Raw genomic sequence first — 18,349 nt, 5'->3', positions numbered from 1 at the left:
AGTTTAAGGCCGAGCAACAAAAGATAATAAACGACACAGAGAATTTCAGGTTAGACAGAACTGAATTAGACAAATAATAATCTTCTCCCGGGATAGCAAGAAAAACACTTGCAAAACAGAAAAATATCAATAACAGGAAAGTAAATCTCTTCTGAACACATTTTAAGATTTGTTATTACCTGATATAAAAAAGTATGTAAGCTTGCTGACCAAGAACTCTTTTAATGTCAGTATGCACTACTTTAGCATCATTCATCTGATACCAAAGTCCATTACCAGCCTGCAAATAAAGACAACGATTTCTTTAGGTGAATTGCACGTTTTCCAATTGAAATCACGGATAGGAACAAAATACACACATGTCAAATAAAAATATAATGAAATCTTTTTCCCTAGAAACAGTAGCTGCTAGTCATGCTTTAATTGGTTTGCCAGCACAACCTTTACCCTGTTAGAAATGCTGTTGACTTCTACCTTTACATAGCATATATAGTGTCCTGAGTGACAGCTGACACCGTGATGTACCAGCACCGCGTATAAGGCATAGAGCAGTGGTTCTCCCATTGACTGCGACATGTAGGCTCTCAGGTCCAAATACTCCGGATATTTCACCTCCTAAAGAGACATCAAGAAGATAGAAAAATTATCCCAGAGTACTTCGTGGACTAGCCAGAGAAAAACACTTCCAAAAAACACAGACTAGAATTGATTTCTAGAATATATTTCTCGAATATATTTCTTGATTCACTACAAATAAGTCTTCCCATAAACAACGGTTAAGACTAGAAGTTGCAGAGAACTGTTTCCTGATGAATCAGCCTTCTCAGAGGAAAGCATATGCTTCTTGTCAAGCGGGAACTTTATTGATATTAAGAGAAAGAATAAGCCATAGTCGTTAGTCTACAATTATTGTCTGAAAATATTAACAACTTTCAGCTTTGGGGGATGTCCCATTACACAATGATATAGTTGCATTACAGTGGTAAATATACCTTGTTGATCTTTCCACCTGTGAAATCTGCAAATCTTTTCAGTGATATTGTGAGAACCTTGGAAGAACGGTGTATGGTAAATCTCTTGGACGCAGGAACCATCTTTTTACACCTTAAAACCAAGCAGAGATAAGTGTTTGAAGGCATCTTCTTTTTTCGCCCCCAAAACAAACTCCTTTTAATGTCTCACGCATGCCTATGCTATTTGAATGATATTTACTTGCATAATAGGTTGGTCTTTTTTCTTTTCATAAACCCATGCACTGCGTGTCAGGTTTGTTAATACAGAGAAGAAGGTCAATTTTCCCAACAACTCAGAGCATAGCGGGAACAGGAATCTCTCACAAAAGGGTATGACCAGGTTGGATGGCAAGGTACCATTTCTTGGTCTACAAAAGTGGCTATTTGAACTCCAATCCTGGATACATTCTTTCAGCTTTCAAGGGAAATACAAATACTGAAAGCGGAACGAGAGAGCCTTGGTCCCCAGGGCTAGAAATTGCAAATAATCTCCAACATAGGTCGACTATCAACATCAAAAATACAACAGAAGCACATGGTCATTCTACAGGAGGGAGACATTTAACAGTAGGAAGTCTTCATGTACTGAGCTTGTCTGGAAAGACACTGAACCCATCTGCCATCCTTTGAAACAAAATAGTTCAGTTTGACACATTGCCCGCTCCAAGGTAGGACCTACGGTGTAAGCAGTGAAAATTAGCCACTAGCCCAGAGAACAACGGAAACTGGGCAGTTTACATCAAGAAAAGTACTGTCGAGAGCTAATAAATAGAAAGAACAAAAGTAGCTCTTTTTGAATTCTGATGGCAAAATACAAGCCAGAGAATTGCAAACCCATAGGGAATGCCTATGAACAAGACTTCCCCCCTCCAAGGAAACAAAAATCCAAGTCTTTTATAAACTTCCACAAAACTTGTAAGTAGATCCAAAGTTTAGAGGTAGTCCAACAGAGTCATGCAACATAGAAAACTGACATCTAGGATTAAGACCTAATTCGTCAAAATCTTACTCGCTACATTTATAGCAATTCTCTCCATCCAGCTCTTCAGGTTTCACAAAGAGTTCCAGAGCTCTGCTAACAGACGAAACCGCCTAGAGCAGCGAGAAAGAAGAGCGTAAAGTCACCGTAATTCAAAATTCCAGAGACATACTAGTAGTTTATAAGAGAATCTTACTAACATACTCAAGCGATCTACTAGGAGCACTGTGAAGAAGGAGGCAGAAAGAGCATGCTCAGCATTGACCTCACCTGGAAGGCATTTGACTTTGGAACAAATACTTTCCCAGTAGCCTAGACAGCATCTACAGTGTGCTTTGTCATCAATACTGGGGACAAATTCATCAGTCTAACAATTAGATGTATATTGAGGTAGAACAACAAAGAAGTAGGACAGCATTATAATTTTTGCAGAAAGAGAATTCTTTCCCCTTAAACCCAATGCAAATGTGGAGACTATTTACATGGGTTCCACGGAAGGACAAAGTCCAATCCACTTCCTTAGCACCACCAAGCTCTTACGTTTTAACATTATATGTGGTTTGTTTTTTTAAGTTAAACAAGTTTAATTTAGAAAGTTATGCATGTACTTAAACATCATGAATTATATTTAGAAAACATCTTACCTTTATATCCAAAGTGATATCAAGAAATGCCTCATACGTATCCGAAACTGCTTTGCAATTCAAGCACTTCACTGGAAACAAAATATAAATGCTTAACATTATGTGAAGGAGACTAACTGTCCAAATTCAAGTTGTTGACAGATACTACTTTAGACAAACTACAGACTGCTTTACTACTGACAAAAGACACAGATCAGTTCTAAGGACAGGAATATTTTTTCAAGTACCTCTTGATCTTAGAAATCCTCCAAATATTTGATGAATGATGGTGGTAGCTTGAGAAGATCTGTCCAATCTGGAAATAAATTATAATCAGACCTCAGAAGATTTAAGGCACAGAATTAACTCTTCAAAGAGTTTGATGAAAACCAAGGATGATGTAGACTTGCGTTGCTGATAGTAAATAAGGCACTAAAAGGTGCTAGAGATCATTTCTGAGAGTAAATAAAGGACTAGAAGGTGCTAGAGAATGTATGAAAGTGAACTTGTTTATGCTTACTCGGTGCTTCCGTTCAAGCACGCTTCCTGCATAGCATCAACAGTATAGCGCAAGAACTCGTGTGCGTCTTCTTGACTGCCAAAACGGAAATGTTGTCCTATTCCTAAATAAGAAGATGATAGTATTGACCTCATTTAAAAATGAAATCATTCTTGTATTTCTAAAATCTCTCTTCATTGGAGTGTTAAAACCACTTAGACACATCAAATAATTATTTGAAGATTACAAGCTATCGAAAAGAAACACATCTGAAGCCACTTACGACTGAGATTACTGATAACATGCGTAGGCTCGATGGCATCAACAGTGCAACGCAGGGCCTGGTTAATGTGAGTCTCCATCGTGCACATCATGCAAAAATCTTGTTCACGACCTGAAGAGTGAAAGAACAAAGCATCCCAGTCCAGCGAAATATCCATACCTACAAACATCTAAGTACAATTTAAGCTATAGATACCATATCCACTCTCCTTGCTACATTCTCTTCTCCCAAGATGCCAATGTCCCAACAGTCTTGTAACATTTCATTTCACACAACTTGACAGAAGAAAAATATCCACTAAGCCTGTATTCAAATGCATTTTGTGATGAGAAATCTAAAAGACTACTGCAAAGTCGCAGTTGTAAAGGCTGACAGGAATGTGAACTCCACAGGCTGCAAAATGTATTACTCTCTAAAATTATTACTAAATGCATTACTGTCCAATGCACTTCATTATTCCCATGAAGCAATAAATGATCCTTTAATAAACAAACAAACAAACAAACAAACAAATAACTAAATAAATAAACCATGGTGCATTAATTGCACTCCATATGCTATTCGGAGCCCACTGCTAATACAGTGCTCAAAGCCAGCTGCTACAGGTAAAATCAGGCAAATAAGCTTATCTCACAGAATCACTGCTGTTCTTTCACCTTCAGAGCTATCCAACAGATTCAAAATACTGTTAGAAAGTACTCACATGACTGGCTGTGCTCAAGAGAAAGCATGTAATTGGCAAGTGGGGGTGTGTAGGTCAAACACTGCAGAGTAGCATTAAGAAAACATGTGTTGCCAAGATTGTACAGGCCAACTCCAACACTTTGTGTTTCTCGCCAATCCATACAAATCTTCTCAGGTGGAAAAAGAATGCTCTGTGGCGGAGCAATTCCATCATTAACGACTGCAAGAAAGTTAAATTTAAAAAGAGATCTTGTTTGTTTGTTTCGAAGAAAGGTATTTAAAAAAATACTATTCTGCAGGAGCACCTAGAGGAGCTAGCTACAATCCAAACCAGAAAAACTTATTGCAGACAGCTTTAATACCACCAAATTCAAATTGGCTGGTCAACACAATGTTTTGGGGAAAAAAAAAACAAAAAACAAAAAACAAACAACTTTAGTCAACCATTTTAATTCTTCTAAGGCAAGGCTAACTGCCATTCTGTTTGTAGCACCTAATGCCAAGTTCCTCTCCATCTATAATCTTTAACCTGATTAACTCAACTACTGTTTTTTTCCTTATTATAACTTAAACCACAAACTTAGACTTGAAATTATACGGTAAAAACGTGAAAACTAGGAACTAGGAATGACGGTACCCCTACAGATACCAGATTTTTTCCTGAGCAATGTTATCCTTCAAAAAACCTGTGAAAAATGGAAGCTGTGAATAGCAACAATCAAACACTTTTCTCTGCAAAACAGAAAAGACATGGAGGAATCTGTGCATTACAAAAAGCTCCCCGTATTTCTCTGTTGACTGTAAATATATCAAAATTAATTTCTGTAACATCAGTCACTTCAGTTGCCTTAGGGGATTCGCTTTTGAAGTCTTTGTTCACAGTAGTCCCCTTCTCTATCAGTGCAACAAGTAAGAACTGCATTTTCTACTTTTGCTTTGAAGAAAATGGAGGCAGGATAAAACACACACTTACTTAGATCTCTTGGGGCAAAAGCCTTAGATTTTTCAGATGATCTACAGTAAATAGCACCTCCACGTCCTTGGGCCACAGAGACTTGGCTTGAATCTTCTGCAGGCACTATCCGGCCCCAGTTGGCGGTGCGTGACATCACTATTTTAGGACTTGGTTTCTTGGATTTGCCAGACCGCCTTGAAGAGGGCTTTTTAGGCTTTGAAGATTTGGGCTTCTTAGCTACGGTCATTGTTCACATCTGCAACAGAGACAGAAGTTCTGGCTGACGTAAGAATATCAAGAAGCATTCCAAGAAGAAAAGAGTAACAGAAGTCCTGTCACTTAATCTCAAAGAAACAGCCTTAAGAACTAAATCGCTGGTATGAATGATTTAAAAAGAATCCCCAAACTAAACACACAAAGTGAAAATTTCCATCTAAACTCTATCAGTATTACTTTTCGCTTCTGCAGAACTAGTGGCTGATGCCATTTCTTTCCCTTCCGTAGGATTTTAATCCATTACAACTCTGGAGTCTTTTTAATATAAAAATGTAGAAGACATTCTCTGAGGGGAATCAGTTATTTATTGATTTCCGGAGTTGCGCAATTATCTGTTAATTAGTACCTATGATCTAACAGATAATTGTTGCAATTATCTATTGCTGGCATTAGTAACGGAACACTATTACTTCACTGCCTGTGTTTTTCTGTTTCGTCTGCACAAAGGTACCCAGAACTCACTGCTACTTTTCTTCTGTCTTTCCAGGGCTCGCCCTCTACCTCACTGTCTACTGCACCAGTCATGAGGGGTTTGTTGTGATTCTATAATGAGCCTAGCTTTTAAATACACCTTTCATGGGCGTCACTTGGTGACGGCAAGTTAATTTGTGAGGGCTCCTCAGTCTACATCATGCGGTCGCTTTTTCCAGGTGAAAAAGCGGAGCTGTAAGTGGCAGTACACTAAAGCCCTGGCATGCTGAGATCCAAGAGGAGAGATGTTTGGCCCTCCTTTTCACTCCTGGGAACCATATACCTCAAAACCCACAGAGGATGGGCTATATCTCAGAGAAATCTTGGGAAAGGAGAGCATGAAGAGCATGTTTGCAAATTCATTTCTCCCTGGGCTTCTTCTGCTTCTCCAAGAAAGACGAGTTTGAATATAACTTTGGCAGCAGTACTTCTGGTGTTTTACTCCTACCACATTTAAAACTCCTATGAAAAACTGAAAAGTTAGACTAAAAAGCAGCTCTTTCCGTTCTACTTTGAAAAGTTGCATGCTTTCCTCATGCAAAATAACAGGGGAATGTAAGCTAGAAACGGAAATGCTGAATGTAAAACAAAACAAAACAAACCTCAGCCCTCCAGGACAAAAGCCAATAACTGCTACAAAGTCCTTTTTAAAATGCTGATTAGGTTTCAAGGTGATACCGCTTTAAATAAGCGTAGTTGTGTGTCCATAGGCAGAAGCTGAATAATGACAGGATGAACTTCTATACTTCATGTTTTGTTACTGTCTTACTGTAGCACACAGGGACTTGTTACCTTTAGGGAAACCACTAACCTCATGGAGGGTTTAAAACATAAGCTAGTTTGTTATACCAAAATGACGGAGAGAACAAAGCATAAAGTGCTTTCAGATTTCTAGCACGCCTTGATTGCTGTCCATTAAACTTCAGACACGTTAAACAAAACACAGTAAATAAGAAAACTCCTAGTCCCACAGCTGGCAAATTGTGTGCAGAGGTTGTAATTAGAACTTTTTTGCCCTGACGTTTTACATTTAAAATTGATTTTAAATCCATTCTATACACACTTTCCATTCCTGAAAAAACAATACGCAAACCTGACAAATGCATTTACATGAGAAATGAAGTCGTCCTTGTCCGATTGGAAGACTAAGGTGACAGCTCCTGGGCTCAGGGATAAGCTCCGATCTTCACCAGTGACAGCTCCTTTTGTAGGATTGAAAGGGAAAATGTTTCAGCAACACTTTGGAAACATACTTAAGGGACAAGAAACAAAATCAAGACTGCAGTGAGAAGGAGAACAGAAAAACAATACTGGGGAAAATGAAAAGGGAAGGGAAGGGAAGGGAAGGGAAGGGAAGGGAAGGGAAGGGAAGGGAAGGGAAGGGAAGGGAAGGGAAGGGAAGGGAAGGGAAGGGAAGGGAAGGGAAGGGAAGGGAAGGGAAGGGAAGGGAAGGGAAGGGAAGGGAAGGGAAGGGAAGGGAAGGGAAGGGAAGGGAAGGGAAGAAGAAAAAAAAGAAAAAAAGAAAAAAAGAAAAAAGAAAAAAAGAAAAAAGAAAAAAAGAAAAAAAGAAAAAAAGAAAAAAGAAAAAAATAAAAAAAGAAAAAAGAAAAAAAGAAAAAAAGAAAAAAAGAAAAAAAGAAAAAAGAAAAAAAGAAAAAAAGAAAAAAGAAAAAAATAAAAAAAGAAAAAAAAGAAAAAACGAAAAAAAGAAAAAAAGGGAAGGGAAGGGAAGCAAAGCGAAGCGAAGACCTTGATCTTTATACTGACCAATGAGATAAGCCTTACACATTTTTAAGTTTATTTTTGACAACTGATTGAGGTGTTACCAGGTATTAAGTACGATTCAAGAGCAAATATTAACACTAGAAAGAAGAAATCCGATCCACCACCACTGTTTCAAAATACATCCATTTCTCATTTGGAGATGACGTCTCTCTGGCAAGATAGTAGAAAAACTGTAAATACCAATAGAGCTTCCTCTCCCGATGTTCCATATACATACCGATGCTGTTCCTACACCTACGCTCTGAGCATAAATTTATGTTGACATGAGTGACAAGAGAGGGTGTTACTCCTCTCTTTGTTTGCCTTGAGAGACACACCTCTTGTCCATTGAAAAGTAAATTCAAGATTCCAGATCAGTTAAGACAGTTGCTATCCCCCCATTCAGAGTTCTGCAGCAGCACTCTTCAGATGTGTTTAGCAGTCTCTTTAGAAAATGTTATCACTTAGGACCTGCTTCTCAGTAGGTCCACGTTTGGCCTCCGCTTAGCAGAGACTCAATCCCAGCTTAAGCTTTCGTACAAGAGCCCCTTCACGAAACGGAGTTGAACCCTGACATAACTGAGTTGAACCTTTAACCTTGAAGCTTCCTTAAAGAAGAAAGCAGCACCCAGGCCAGGAAATAGAAATTAATCGTCACTTTACCCTGAAACGCAGTGGGCTATTCTGTGCTGGCAGGATTGCTGCCGGGCTGGCCGACGAGGCGGCGGGCAGCTCCCCGGGGCCACAGGGCCTGGCACAGGGAGCCGCCGGGGGTCTCCAAGGTCCGGGAACAGCGGCAACAGCGGCAACAGCAGGGACAGAGGGGACAGCAGCGACAGCAGCAGCCACCTCAGCCGGGGCCGTCTCCACAACCGCCACAACGGCCTCGGAACGCCGCCGAACTCGGAGCTCCAGCGTGACGCCTTTTGAACCTGGCCGCGCTGCTCATGGCTAAAACCAGAGCGTTTCCTCCGGCGTGTGTTTACTGTCGGTGCCGGATCGGCCCTCACCCCGAGCTCTCCCTGCCGGGAGGGCTTTGGGGTTGGGGTTTCCCTCCCGCCGCCGCCGCGGGCAGGCCCCGCGCGCAAGGGGTCCGCGCTGGGGAGCAGCATCTCACCCACGGCGAGAGACCGAGGGCACGACATGAAAAAGCCCCGACACGAAAAAGCCACGACATGCGGCCGAGGCGGCGGGGAGACGGCTCTGAGGGAGCTGCCACTTCGCCCCGCCGTCCTCCCCTCCCGGGCCGCCCCGCCGAGCCCCGTGCGCCTCAGGTGCTGCGCTGAGGGGGTGGCTGGCTACTGAGACAGCTGCCCAGGGCACTGCTCATGGCACCGAGCCTGACGGAGGTCAACAAGTGTTGAACAATGCTCTCAGACATCGGGTCTCACTTTGGGGTGGTCCTGTGTGGAGCCACCAGTTGGACTTGGTGATTATTGGGAGTCCTTTCCACCTTGGGATGTTCTCTGATTCTAGGTCAGCAATCCAGTAGCTGATGAGAAGTGTGGAGTCATTCAAAGGGAAGAGAGAGCACAACACTTCTCGTTTGCAGAAGCGGCTATTTGGTTACCAAACCGACGATTCCTTTGCTTCTAGAGCAACTAACAGCAGGGATCCGCTTTACAATGGAGGGAAAAGAGTCGTTGGCATGTCATGTGAAGTAACCTTCAAATCCCAGAGGATGATTTTGTTGGAACTTTATTCAGCTGAAAACACAGAAGCCTTGCTTTTGCTTGTGTTAGTTACAGCTCCAGTTTACTTTGGTTGGGAGGGAAGGCATTCCAGGCTAATGTGCTGTACCTGTTCCTTCAGCTCATTGTCCATAAATGGAGGAGCAAACGAAATCAGTTTTATCTCCATTAAATGCAGCAGACAAAGCGGAGTAGAGGGCGATCTAGCACTTAATTTTTCCTGTAAGCAGGAAACCCAGAACTCAACAACACTTTTCAAATCTTGTCCTGCAGTAAATGACCAGCTGAGTGAAGCTTGCATTTAGAGGATGTGCTCCTCCAGTAGACGGAAATAGCTTTTCCTCTTCACAAGTGCAACTGAGTGGTGGACTGGCAGCTACGTGGTTAACTAGTTGTGCCAAAGGGGTTGTGTTGAATGCACAGAAAAATATGCAGGTCCCAACAGTAAAGGGTTGTCTGTAGGCATGACACTGAGTACAGATGTTGTCTGCAGGTTCGTGCAGAGTGCACCGCGCCAATAAGCACCCAGAGTCGGAATGCACACGAAGGTCTTTTAATTATAGAATTACTTATAGAACTCTGCAGAGTCAGGTACTTGGCCATCTTTCGCAAAGCAAGCACACCTCTGACTCGAATCGCCGTCATTTATACACAGGAAACTTGTGAAAACTCTCTCTTTGGCTCCTTTGGATTGGTTATTACAGCTCACCTAACTTATCTCCACTGAGCTTGTGCATTACAGAGGAATACCGGGGGGGAGGGGGAACAGGAGAGGGGGGACACACACCGAATCCCACATTAGCATAGTTTAGCATTTTGACAGGTGTGATTTTTAATGTGCTAATGACCCTTAATGAGAAAAAGGTTACTAGAGGTCAGTCTGGAGCTGGTGTTCTCCTTCCTGTTTTTTCCCTTTTAGCCCTTCTCTTCCTTGCTTCTGCTAGCTCAAGGCTACCTGTCTCTCTCCTTCTTTATTTTCTCAGCTAAAAGACTGCACAAGCTACAGGCCTCCCTATTTGCTTCAACATTTCCTTGGTTTTGTTTTTTTTTTTTTTTTTTCCCAGCTTTGGGACGACACAGGTGTGGTTTGATATTTGCCAGTATAGCTAAAACTCACGCCAGTCTGCTCACGCACAATAAGAAGTAAGATTTAAGGACTGGTTTCATCGGCTTCTTCCATACTAACATCCTTCTTATGTTTTAGATATGCTGAAGTTAAATCAACACTAAGTTACTACTTGTGGAGTAATCGCCTTAAGCGACTAGGCATCATAAGCACACCTCCATCCCAAAAGCTACCCGCCTCCAAGGTGCAACCACCCCTCACTGAGCACGCCCTCGGAATTTCTCACAGCCTGTACCTTTAAACGCAAGTGAGATCATTTCTACCAAGCACAACCAAGATATGCATGACTAGAGTCACTCAAGCTCCACCTTAAAGATAGAAAATAATATCAATTGCTTTAAGAGAAAGGGGATGTTAGGGAAGATACTTTCAGGAAGGATTCCTTCTGACATCACTCGACAGGCTGAGCCTCTCACTCCCCCACCCCCACTCCATTGGGACGCCGTGGGGTAAGATCTGAACGCTTGCTTATACCAGGCGTCTCTGTGGAATCTTAGAAATCTCTAGAGTTTTGATGCTTTTTCATGTCTTAATACCTAGGCTGTGTACCTGTGCATTTCATGCATGCTAGCTTGCTTTTGCAGACAGTGAATTTATCACTGACAATCCAAAGAACCTGTGTACCTGTCGCCGTAAGAAATTGCACTTAATTGCATTCTTCCTAGCTGTGAGAGTTCTCCTTGAATGCGACTAGAGCGAGGCCGTACTGCGTTGTTGGTGAATCCGTGACCGTGATAGTTCAGCACCCTGAATCCGACGGGACCCATGACGGTCAATCGGCTACACCCCTTAACGCGACACTACTAGACGAAGAAGATGACAGGGCTTGCATGCACTGCATTAGGCTTTGCATGTGAAAACACCCCCAAATAATTTCACGTACATTTAACGTTTTTAAAGGGAAAAAAACAGGAAGGTGTAGTCTCTCTGTAAGCTACAGCCCTACATAGTTAAGGCATCAGCATTCATTCCTTTGCTTGATAGCAAAGTATGAACATACAGAAGAGTTAAATATTTTCTTTGCATTCTTAAAGGCGATTTTTCAGACTTGGGCTTCAGTTGTTGGAGTTGAAGAAATCAGTAGACATCCTTACTTTTACGTTAAGACCAAAATCTTTATCTAAGATTGTGTTATCTAACGCAACTAAACTCCCACCCCCACATGGTTTTTTTGTAACTTCGCAATGATCTTGCTGCAGTCCCACTCTGATGGTCTTTCAGTAACATGCAAACTGCCGTGGCAGATTCTGTTACAGTGCTTTTCTATTGACAGTGTGCATAACACTCAAGGTAAAGCCCCTCATTTCGCAGTGGGGACATAAAGTGTTTCTTTGGACCCTGCTGCTTCTGTTAGTACTCATTTTTTCACAAACTTCTTGAACCTGAGCCGTGCCTACTGAGCCAACGAATGCTTTGATGACACAGTATTTTGTCAAAGCAGTTTTGCTTCTTGGAGCTACAGAAGCAGCTCTGGCTACGTGATAGGGAATTGTGCTGCATTGGCAAAACCAGACTTAGCTACAGACTTACAACACTTGCTAACTCGATCTATTTCAAATCTCATTTTAACTTTAAAGGACAATCATTTTTGTGGCTCCTGTCTTACTAATTTGCCTTGTTTTGCATGGAAGGGCAGCCTGTGAATGTTTTGCTTTATTGCATGCTTCAAAAAAAGGCTGAGGAAGAGACTGGAGGAACCTTTGCTATTCTATGGACTTTCCCCCGAGAGTGTGGAATTGCAGGCTACTTGGATGAATGTTCCAATGTGAGTAAGGGAGCAGACCTCAGCCAAAGGAGGTGGAATCCTTGCTTAATAGTAAGTATCAGTGTGGGGACATCTTTGCTTAACGGGAGCCGTTTAAACTCTTCATAGAAACAAAATAAGCTGGACATCTTATGTTTGGAAAGCAGTATGGTTACACAGCTGCTAACATAATGACTTGAGTCTACTGCTCTGCAACTTCAGGTTTTGTTTTCAAGCAGTGCATACATCAGTTTAAGCTTTGGACAAGGAGATTTGCAATGCAAATAGTGATAAACCAGAATCAGCGGCGCTGACGAGTGTAATGGTGAAATGCAGCAAATCAAGTATTCCTGCAGAAATGTGAGATTACAAAACTAGCAAGCCATGAAGCACTTTTGTTGTTGTTGTTGTTGTTTTTTAAATCAATTCTTATATGCTGAAATAGCACCTTCAAGAAAATCTGTTTATCTAGCCAGGTAACGGTGTCTCCCTGTAAACAGGAAGGAAATGCCAGGAGCAGCCATACCTCTTTGCTGTCAAACTAAAGAGCAAGTCGAGGCCAACATCATGCCATAGTGCAAAGGCTTGCTAAGAAAGATCATTCTAAGAGGTCTGCAAGAAAAGATGACTTACTTTGTCATAAGTTTGTCAAATAGAATGGACGAGTTAGTAGTCGAGTACCGCCTGTGTCCGACTCTACAGCTGCGGCGCAGCTCCAAGTCCCTGTTTTCTCCGTGGACTCAGAATCACAGAATCACAGAATTTTCTAGGTTGGAAGAGACCTCAAGGTCATCGAGTCCAACCTCCAACCTAACGCTAACAGCCCTCCACTAAACCATATCCCTAAGCTGTACATCTAAGCGTCTTTTGAAGACTTCCAGGGATGGTGACTCCACCACTTCCCTGGGCAGCCTGTTCCAATGCCTCACAACCCTTTCTGTAAAGAAGTTCTTCCTAACATCTAACCTAAAACTCCCCTGGCTCAACTTAAGCCCATTCCCCCTCGTCCTGTCACCAGGCACGTGGGAGAACAGGCCAACCCCCACCTCTCTACAGCCTCCTTTAAGGTATCTGTAAAGAGCAATAAGGTCACCCCTGAGCCTCCTCTTCTCCAGGCTGAACAAGCCCAGCTCCCTCAGCCGCTCCTCGTAGGACTTGTTCTCCAGGCCCCTCACCAGCTTCGTCGCCCTTCTCTGCACCCGCTCAAGCACCTCCATGTCCTTCTTGTAGCGAGGGGCCCAAAACTGAACACAGTACTCGAGGTGCGGCCTCACCAGAGCTGAGTACAGGGGGACGATCACCTCCCTAGCCCTGCTGGTCACGCTGTTCCTAATACAAGCCAGGATGCCGTTGGCCTTCTTGGCCACCTGAGCACACTGCTGGCTCATATTCAGCCGACTGTCCACCATCACTCCCAGGTCCTTCTCTGCCTGGCAGCTTTCCAACCATTCCTCTCCCAGCCTGTAGCTCTGCTTGGGGTTATTGCGCCCCAGGTGCAGGACCCGGCACTTGGCCTTGTTAAACTTCATGCAGTTGACCTCAGCCCATCGGTCCAGCCTATCCAGATCCTCCTGCAGAGCTTTCCTACCCTCAAGCAGATCGACACACGCACCTAACTTGGTGTCATCTGCGAACTTACTGAGGGTGCACTCGATGCCCTCGTCCAGATCATCGATGAAGATATTAAAGAGGACCGGCCCCAGCACCGAGCCCTGGGGGACGCCACTAGTGACTGGCCTCCAACTGGACTTGGCTCCATTCACCACGACTCTTTGGGCCCGGCTATCCAGCCAGTTTCTAACCCAACGAAGCGTGCGCCAGTCCAAGCCAAGAGCAGCCAGTTTCTTGAGGAGAATGCTGTGGGAGACGGTGTCAAAAGCCTTGCTGAAGTCAAGGTAGACCACATCCACAGCCTTTCCCTCATCCACCCAGCGCGTCACTCTGTCATAGAAGGAGATCAGGTTCGTCAGGCATGACCTGCCTTTCATAAAGCCATGCTGACTGGGCCTGATCGCCTGCTTCCCCTGCAAGTGCTGCATGATGACTCTCAGGAGGATCTGCTCCATGAGCTTTCCTGGCACTGAGGTCAAACTGACAGGCCTGTAGTTTCCTGGGTCTGCCCTCCGGCCCTTCTTGTAGATGGGCGTCACGTTTGCTAGCCGCCAGTCGATTGGGACCTCCCCCGATAGCCAGGACTGTTGATAAATGATGGACAGTGGCTTGGCCAGCTCCTCTGCCAGTTCCCTCAGTACCCTTGGGTGGATCCCATCTGGCCCCATCGACTTGTGCACATCTAAGTGCCGTAGTAGGTCACCAACCAGTTCTTCATGGATAATGAGGGCCACATCCTGCTCCCCATCCCCTTCCACCAGCTCAGGGTACTGGGTATCCAGAGAACATCCGGTATTGCCGCTAAAGACTGAGGCAAAGAAGGCATTGAGCACCTCCGCCTTTTCCTCATCTCTTGTAACTAAGTTTCCCCCCGCATCCAGTAAAGGATGGAGATTCTCCTTAGTCCTCCTTTTTGTGTTGATGTATTTATAGAAACGTTTTTTGTTATCTTTAACGGCAGTAGCCAGATTGAGCTCCAGATGAGCTTTGGCCTTCCTAATTTTGTCCCTGCACAGCCTCGCTACTTCTTTAAAGTCCTCCTTAGTGGTCTGCCCACTTTTCCAAAGCTTATAAACCCTCTTTTTCCTCCTAAGATCAAGCCACAATTCTCTGTTGAGCCAGGCCGGTCTTCTTCCCCGCCAGCTCGTCTTTGGGCACGTGGGAACAGACCGTTCCTGCGCCATTAAGACTTCCCTCTTGAAGAGCGCCCAGCCTTCCTGGACCCCTCTGCCCTTCAGAACCGCCTCCCAAGGGACTCCACCAACCAATGTCCTGAGCAGCTCAAAGTCAGCCCTCCGAAAGTCCAATACAGCGGTTTTACTGGTCCCCTTCCTGACCTCGCCAAGAATAGTGAACTCCACCATTGCGTGGTCACTCTGCCCTAGACAGCTCCCGACGATCACGTCCTCCACCAGTCCTTCTCTGTTTGTGAAGAGAAGGTCTAGCGGGGCACCTCCCGTGGTAGGCTCACCAACCAGCTGTGTCAGGAAGCTATCTTCCACGCTCTCCAGAAACCTCCTAGACTGCTTTCTCAGGGCTGTGTTGTGCTTCCAGGATATGTCAGGGAAGTTGAAGTCCCCCACGAGTACAAGAGCTGATGATTTTGCAACCTCTGTCAGCTGCCTGTAGAATTCCTCATCCGTCTCCTCATCCTGGTTCGGCGGTCTATAGCAGACCCCGACCAGGACACTAGCCTTGTTGTCCCTGCCGATCCTAACCCAAAGGGACTCGACCTTGTCATTCCCAACCTCGAGTTCTACAGCCTCGAAAGACTCTCTAATATAGAGAGCCACACCACCACCCCTTCTATGCTGCCTGTCCCTTCTATAGAGCTTATAGCCAGGCATTGCAGCACTCCAGTCATGAGACTGGTCCCACCACGTCTCCGTGATGGCAACCAAGTCGTAGCCTGCCTGCCGCACGATGGCTTCCAGCTCCTCCTGTTTGTTACCCATGCTGCGTGCATTGGTGTAGATGCACTTCAGCTGGGCCATTGCCTTATCCTCCGGCCTTGCCATTGTTCCCCCTGGCACAGCCCCAACAATCCTAGCCTCAGCCCCATCCCCCTTCCTACCTAGTTTAAAGCCCTCTCAATGAGCCCTGCCAGTTCCTGGCCCAGGATCCTGGCCAGTTCCTGGCCCAGGACTCGTCTCACAGTTTTTGCACCAGCTCTACTCCTCAGTGTTCTGGTGACTGAAACGCAGAAACAAAGGATTTTGAAACAGTGAAGATGGGATTCTCCTTATTTCACCGTTGCTCTTGTAAAATGGAAACAGACAAACAAAAAAGGCACCCTGAAGTGGATTGAGTTTTCTTTACATTTCAGATCAGAAGTTGGTGTCACAACCACTGCATTCCACTTCTTTATCGCTCTGCACGTTTAAACTGTCTACTTAAAACTGGGACCTGTAGGGAAATTTTTAAAGAGACTGAAAGCTAGCCAGACAAAAACAAACGTGCAACTTTTGTTCCATGCAGGAGGGAAATCTACTCCACTTATTTCTGTCTTGGAAAAGTGAGAACAATCAACACCTTTCTCTAAGGTGTTTTCACTCCATTCATGTCAAACTGTATCTAACAGTGCTCAAAACAAACACTAGGACATTGCAAGCCTCTTCCTAAGAGGTGTATGTTTGATTACTCTGTTTATGCATGCAGCACTTCCATTTCCTGCATTAGGATCTAACAGCTCAAGGAGGGAAGAATCGTTTCAAGAGAAACACCCAAACACCACATAAACTCGTGCTTTTTAGAAAAAAGCCTGCCCATTGTTTGCCATACAACACCCTTTGGCACAGGTTGGTTGCTTGCACTGTCATTAAAAGAGCTAAGAGGACAAGGGGAAGGGAAGAGCTACACCACTGTGCTGCTAGGATCACAGCTAAGGTTTACTTTTGTGCTTGCCAACTATAAAACTAAGTTTGAACTTATCAAGTATCGATTTACTTTGCACAATTAGAACGGTTTGCTTTGTGCCTACCAAGCTGCAATTCACACTGCTCCCTCCCCAAGGAATTCATAAAATCTCCTATTTGCACCTACCTCTCTTCACAGAAAAGTCACTGAGGAGTGAATTCAGCTGACTACAGAAGGCTTTGGGGCCAAATGAAAGCCATGGAGTGACCAAGTGCCATCCTCTTCAGTAACCAGCGTAAATAGGTATCCCGGGGACTTACAGCCACTTACCTGTGTTATATTCTTTTTTTCGTTCCAATTTTGGCTTTCTCAACTGCCTACATTAAGAAAGAGGACAGGGCAGAGAAGGGAGAAAAGACTTGTTGTATTAGACCCATCAAGGATGGGAAATTTCACCATGTTTACAAGCCAGTGCTCCATGGTATACAAAGAGAAGCCTGTAGGCCTCACGCAGGATCCACATCCCAAGTCTGTTGTGTGCCATATACACGCGGTTCTGTATGTACCCACATTTCCTAGCTTGCTCATGTTGAATTCTCAAAATTATGAGCAATAGCACCCAAGTGGAAAAGATACATGTCCTGGTTTCAGTTAGGACAGCGTTAGTTCTCCTCCTAGTAGCGGGTAGGTTGCTATGTTTTGGCTGAGGATGTGTGAAAGGATGTTTAGAAGAGTGCTGATACCACCCCAATATTTCAATTGCTGCAGAGCAGTACTTACAACAAGCCAAGGACCTTTCGGTGTCTCACTGTCCTATTGGCGATCAGAATCGGCGCACAGCAACAGCTGCGAGGGGACAGACTCAGGATGGCCGACCCCAACTGGCCAAAGAATTCTATGCCTTATGGCAACACGCTGCACCATGGATAGGGCGGGGCAGCCGGGCTGCTAGGGGTTACACTGGGCACTGGTCAGCGGGTAGTGAGCAACTGCATTGTACATCACTTGTTTTGTACACATTACTAGTAGCAGTACTATCATCATCATCATCATCATTATTATTATTTTCCTGTCTTAATAAACTGTCTTTATCTCAACTCGCGGGCTTCACTGTCCCGTTTCTCTCCCCCATCCCAGAGAGGGAGGTGGGAGGGTTGCAGAAGGGCTGTGTGGTGTTTAGCTGCCGGCCGGGTTAAACCACAACAACACCTCAAAGGGGTTGGGGAAAAAAACAGGCTTTTTTTAGAAAAGCAGAAGACTTTCACTGAGAAGAGGGATTCTAGTTTTAAGGTACTGGTACGCCATCAGCATGCTCATAGGCCTCTGCTGATTTTAGCCGGAGGTTTATCAGGCCACAACTCACTGCACATGCTTTCTCTCTTGCTTTTCAATCTACAAATCGAACAGAGATTGAACATATAGAAATACAGTACCTTGAAAAGCGTCTTCTCTTGACATTTCCCCTCAGTATCGCCATACTTTCTTCAAAGCTGGAGACTGAACACCGCAGGATGCTTTTGCTCATTGATCTTCAACGGTGTCCGTTGAAACATTCATTACTGGGAGAAGAATAATCCTAGGGAAAGAAGGAAACAAGAATATATTTATGTGAACCACGTAGATTCAGATAAAGAAATTCTGCCTCACGCAAGTTTAATTGACCCTCCTGACTTGGTAGTGGGGCAACTAATGGCAGGCAGACACTGAAACGCTGCTGTGCTCAAGAAAAACCTGGAGAGAAAAAAAAAAAAAAAAAAAAAAAACTTTCAAAACT

This window comes from Aythya ferina, assembly GCF_964211825.1.
Source record: "Aythya ferina genome assembly, contig: HAP1_SCAFFOLD_72, whole genome shotgun sequence".
In the NCBI taxonomy this organism is placed as follows: Eukaryota; Metazoa; Chordata; class Aves; order Anseriformes; family Anatidae; genus Aythya; species Aythya ferina.
Note: the sequence above shows the minus strand (reverse complement) of the source record.